The sequence below is a fragment of the Plecotus auritus genome (genome assembly GCF_963455305.1).
Source record: "Plecotus auritus genome assembly, chromosome: 11".
NCBI classification, from domain to species: Eukaryota; Metazoa; Chordata; class Mammalia; order Chiroptera; family Vespertilionidae; genus Plecotus; species Plecotus auritus.
The window spans coordinates 37,029,301-37,035,300 of record NC_137777.1 but is presented as its reverse complement, the minus strand read 5'-3'; the positions used below and the strand labels follow the sequence as shown (position 1 = coordinate 37,035,300).

Here is a 6,000-nt window from a genome sequence, read left to right as displayed (position 1 = left end):
ATGCTTTGTGAGAACTACAAGAGTTGCCAGAGAAAAAAACACACACACACAAACACGCTCCATTTGAACTTCTGAACGCAGGAGCGGAGTAACTCCCACACCGCTGGAACGCTGGGAATTGGACTTGGGAAAGGGCGACGATTTCTCCGCTGGAATCCAGTTTAGCGGCCGGAGAGGCGTTTAGTCCAACCCAGGTTCTTGGGTTCTCATTGGGCCCTTCCGTTCAACACTTAGTGCATTTCCCCAGGTCACCAATGAACGCTTCAGTGCAAGAAAGCCTTCGCGGATTGGGTGTCTTACCTTCGCGTTGCAATGGCATCAGCCAATCAGAGGACAGTCCCGTCGGAGGTTTCAGGGTCATGGGGGAGAGTCCGTAGAACCTCTTTCCGCTGGCGCCCTCGCTGTTTGGCTTTCAGAGTAAGTCCGCTGTATCCGAGGCCGCGGCTGCGAACGGAGGGACCCGCTCCACGCCTCCGGGTCCCTCTACCTCATCCATTGGTGCGGCCCCGATGGTGCAGCAGGCCCCGGATTCCTGAGTCCCTGGAGCGGTACGTAGGGTCCGCGGGCGGGAGACAAAGCGGTGGAGCCGGGAAGGCCGCGAAGAGCGGACCCTGCTCCGAGTCGGCGGATCGGCCTGGGCAGGGCGCTCGCTCTGCCTGCCTTCTTATCAGGACCCCGCCGGGCTCATTAAAGCGCCCCGCTCCCATGTGCCCTGTGAAAATGTTAGGTTTATTCACTTCCTCTCTGTCCCCCGCACGTCTGATTTTTACGAATCCTAGCATTATTAATGGATGTTATCTCCCTTCATCTCTCCAGGTGCTTCTTCGGTAACTTTCTATTAGTTTTCTGCACCATCGTGTCTACACTAAGAGCACAATCACATGGTTGTGTTTGACTTCATTCAAGAGAGACCAGTCTTCACATCCTTGTGTTTTAAAAACCCTTCTGGGGATGCATTCATGCTGTTAGCAACTCCTTTCGAGGTGGTGTGCTGATATGTTAGGGCGGTGCAGGACATGCCCCCAAATCTGGGGGAATGGAAGTCCCCACAGGATCAAGGATTGTTCTTGTTTGGTAACTGCCGGTACTCTATTATATCATCTTAAGTTTTCATTTTCTTTGATCTGGACAGCTACTCAGGATTATGATGTGAGGAAACTGAGGCTCGAAGGGGGTAAACCAACTTTTCAAAGAGTTGCTGTTGGTTGCTAGTAAGGGGAAAGCCAGATGTGATCTCAATGCTTATGGTTGTCTTAAAAACTCGCCTTACTGACCAGGTGTGTGTGCCCGCTGTTGCTCTTAGTATATGCAAGCCTAATAATTCTTTGAGTCGAATCATAAATCTTGGCTGAAAGAAAAATCTTTCAGACATCTACCCTACAGGTCGTCTCACATCTATCACCTAACTCCTAGTTTCTTGCAAGTGTGGTCCCCCTGACCACCATAGCCCTACCCTGGAAGTTCGTTGGAAATGCAGAATTTCAGGCCTCACCCCACCTACTAAATCAGAATCTGCTTTTTAACAAGATCTCTTAGGTGACCAGAGTGCTGGTTAACGTTTGGGGAGCATCCATTGCCTTGTAATGATTTGTCCAAATGGAACCAACCAACCAACCAACCAACCAACCAACCAACCAACCAACCAAATAAATAAATAAATAAATAAACAAATAAATAAAAATTAGAAAATAAAAGGTATGCAGTATGTACGTACGTGTTGTAATAAGACAAATTATAAAGACAGAACGGTTTTTTTTTTGACAATTTAGCTCAATTTTAATAAAATGTTTCCCAAGCATTATTTTGACCAGGTACCCAGGTTTAAGTTATAAACATTGACAGTGTCCATTTATATAACCACACTTGAAGTTGTGAAGACTTAACCATTTTCTAATATTTGCCTATTTTCTACGCTGCTTATTCACATACGTCCATTAACAAATGGCATGTTGTCTGTTACATTTATTGGTTTGTGAGTGTTTTCTGGAAAACTGCAGTATCTGTGAAGACCGATTTCCATGCTGGCATTGCATGCATCCAAATATTAATGCACAAAGGCACAGAATTAGAGCAACAAGAGAGCATATGCAAACACTAGCATGCCACACTCCCCTTTTTATTGCTTGTTTTGCTTAGTACTTCTTAAAAGAAAAATAAGAACCTTGAATTCAATGTTCAACTGCCAAAGAAATAACAACAGCAGGACACATACTTAGGGCTTGAATGAAATTGTCAGCACTAGACTGGCGCAAAACAGTAGACATTGATATATATATATATATATATATATATATATATATACATACACACACACACACACATATATGTATATATATGTGTGTGTGTGTGTGTGTGTGTGTGTATATATATATATATATATATATATATATATATATATATATATGACCTTATCATCTAAAAATCTTCTCATCCCAGGTCCTCCAAACAAATTAGCTCATACCACCATGATTTAGGTTCAAGGATACACATAGAATGACTGTGTTCTTTGGGATTTTGAATAAGAACTCCGACAATCCAAATTTGAATTCAGATCTTTGGGAAGTGGGAAGCTTGTACTAAGCAACTGTGGTTCACTTCTACTGCATTATGTCATTTGGGTCAATTATATCTAGACTCTCCTTGGTTTCATCCAGTAAAATGTAGAGTGTACAAACAGGAAAGCATGCCAGCCAGTTAAGGGTTCAACAATGCATGGTTTTTATTCTCTTGCTTTGAGAGCTTTGTATGTATATATATATATAAAGTTAAACCAAGGAAAATAACAAAAGATTTATGGGCTTCTTGTGCTTTAAAAAAGAAAAAAAGGTAGCCACCAATTTGCTCAGATACAGCAGGCTTAGTGGTCCTATATTTTGAAGTTTTAAAAAACGTTTTATAATGGAAGAGGAAAGGAAAAACATCCACTACCCCTTTCCAGAATTTAAACAGAGGGCAGCAGACATTCTTTACCCCCAAATAAAACTATGGCAGTAGTTCACATGTGACCAAGGTGAATGTAGAATGGAGATGTTCTAAACACAGCTCAGACTCTCAGCAGAGCCAACACACTAAAATCATGATTACATTTGGAAAGAAAATGCACAAAAACCAAATAGGAATTTTGAGAGTTTTCATTTGAAGGTAAATCTTAATGTCATCAAAGTCACAAATATGCTAATTTAAATACCCAATTCTATTTATCTAAAACACACATTGCAAACATACAAATATCTATTCTCTTCACATGTCAGAGCCCATTCATTTCATGGTTTGGAAATGGGGAGAATAGATTCCCCTTAAATTGCAAGTCAGTAGGTGTTTCTTTACAGTTAACTTTAGCAAAATTCATACAAAATAGTGATTAACAATGATCGTCTAAGAAAGTTTTTTTTTGTTTTGTTTTTACATTTTTCTCATTTGCTGGTGAGGATATGATTTTAAAAAATTAACTGTCTGTTTTGGCAGTTTTAGCTTTGCATCCAAAAATCTTAAAATATACATGAATATTTAAATAGTAATTCAAAACTAACTTGTAAGACATCAGGTGCTGGTCTTAAAAGTAAAAAAGCAGGCCCAGCTGGTGTCGCTCAGTGGTTGAGCCTGGACCTATGAACCAGGAGGTTACTGTTGGATTCCTGGTCAGGGCACATGTCCATGTTTGGGGGGTCCATCCCCAGTAGGGGGCATGCAGGAGGCAGACCATCAGTGATTCTTTCATCATTGATGTTTCTATTGCTCTCTCCTCCTTTCCTCTCTGAAATATTAAAATATGTCTTAAAAAAGCTTGTCTAATTTAGGGGAGCAAATCACAGCTTCTGCCAGCCTTTCTTGTCTTCGTTTAAGTGCCACAGGAAATGCAGTACTTGACCACAGCTTCGGCCTCTGCTCCTTATGCTTGGGTATTTGATGCCTTGTTATATTTCTGACCTTTTCCTATGCAGATCCTTATTTGAGCCCTCTCCTCATCACTGAGCTTTGAGGATTGGAAGTTTTAACTGTTTTGACTTTCGTTCATCTCAAAGGAACAAGAAGGCTGTACGCTTTTCAGAATCCTTCCCACTGAGTGAGTAGTTCTCTAAGGACTCCCTTGGTGAGAATAGAGCTCTTCAGTATCAAGGCCAATGTTTTATGTAAAAAGCCATCACCCTGCGTATTTGGTTATTTTTAAAATATATATATTTGACTGATTATTTACAGAGAGGAAGGGAGAGTTAGAAACATTGATGAGAAACATCAATTAGCTGCCTCCTGCACACCCCCTACTGGGGATGTGCCTGCAACCAAGGTACATGCCCTTGACTGGAATCGAACCTGGGACCCTTGAGTTCACAGGCCAACGCTCTATCCACTGAGCCAAATCGGTTAGGGCAAGTATTTGGTTCTTAACTGTGACTTGGCTCTTGGGCCTTTGAGCCAGTAATTGGTTCTGCTGATTCCATTTTGAATTAGGGTTTGTGTTGGTGACAGCACATAAAGCTCATGGGTAAGCTGGTTTATAAACAGGGATATTCAGGCTGTTGATAATAGAAGCACCTAAGATACACCATTCCCCCAAACCTGGTCTTATCCCTGTGTATTCAGTCTACTTCTTTTCTTTATTTTTAAAATATATATATATTTTATTGATTTTTTTACAGAGAGGAAGGGAGAGGGATAGTCAGTCAGAAACATCGATGGGAGAGAAACATCGATCAGCTGCCTCCTGCACACCTCCTACTAGGGATGTGCCCGCAACCAAGGTACATGCCCTTGAGTGGAATCGAACTTGGGACCTTTCAGTCCGCAGGCCGACGCTCTATCCACTGAGCCAAACCGGTTAGGGCTACTTCTTTTCTTTAAATCTTTTTAAAAAATTGCTCCATTAATTGTAATGTTTTCATTTTCAGAAAATTGCCTCCCAAATAATATCTTGATAAAGCCCTGTTTTCTCTGAATCCTTTATTTTTCATTTGCTTGCAGATTTAAAAACTTTATAAATTTTATCTGGAATATGATTTTTTTGAACGTGGTATGAGTTAAAGATTCTTAGCAATGGTTTTAAAAATTGCTTAGAAGTTATTCCATAATTATTGAATAATTTTTCATTGATTTTTGACTGCATGTAACTTTTAACTATCATTTATTGAGCATTTACTATGTGTTAGGCACCAATCTAACATGTACTTTAATTTGGACATTGCACCATTTGGTAGCTGCTACAACTAACCCCATTTTACAGATTAAGAAACAGATAAAGAGCGTAAGTGATTTGCCTAAAATCATGGTTACCAAGTAGTGGGCCCTGGGTCTGACTCACTTTATTGAGTATATAAACAGCTTTTCTGGGAGTAATATTTTTATCTCTTTCTACCTCCACCCCAGTCCTGCTGCTTTACTCTTAATAAGTTTGTAAATTTAAATATATGATAGAGCCAGTTCTACTTTCTTACCTTCCTCCCCCACCAATAACTTAAAAATTTTTTTTATTGATTTTCAGAGAGAGACAAGCAGAAACATCTATGTGAGAGTGAAACATCAGTTGGCTGCCTCCTGCACGTTTCCTACTGGGAGTGAAACCTGAAACCCAAGCATGTGCCCTGACAGGGAATTGAATGGCAACCTCTCGGGTGCATGCAGGTCGACACCCAACCAACCAAGCCAAACTGGCTACAAAATAAGTTTAAATATATTTTTATTTTATTGATTTCAGAGAGGAAAAGAGAGATAGAAACATCAATGATGAGAGAGAATCATTGATCACCTGCCTCCTGCACATCCCCTTTTGGGGATCGAGCCCACAACCTGGGCATATGCCCTGACGGGAATCAAACTGTGACCTGGTTCGTAGTCAGCCTTGAACCACTGAGCACACCAGCCGGGTCAAAATAACTGTAATAGCTTTTCTATAGTTATAATTTTGTCTCCAACATCTTACCCCAGTTGGCAATGTTATTGAAATGAATATTAAACTTAGTAACTTGTGGAAAGTATTTGTACCTTTATATTCTTCCTAGTAAGGAG

At 40.6% G+C, this 6,000-nt stretch overlaps 1 protein-coding gene across 2 annotated transcripts in view; it reads left to right on the top strand.

Moving 5' to 3' along the window:
* The first annotated feature begins 324 nt into the window (after positions 1-324).
* Positions 325-6,000, top strand: part of ARMC1 (armadillo repeat containing 1) — a 30,086-nt gene continuing 24,410 nt past the window's right edge. Inside the window, exons 1-2 of one of the 2 annotated variants that reach the window (XM_080646335.1) lie at positions 345-548; positions 3,942-4,063. The gene's annotated coding sequence lies outside the window, so the exon portion shown is untranslated. Of the gene's footprint in view, positions 549-3,941; positions 4,064-6,000 lie in introns of both variants that reach the window. The other variant, XM_080646334.1, reaches the window with a different exon arrangement.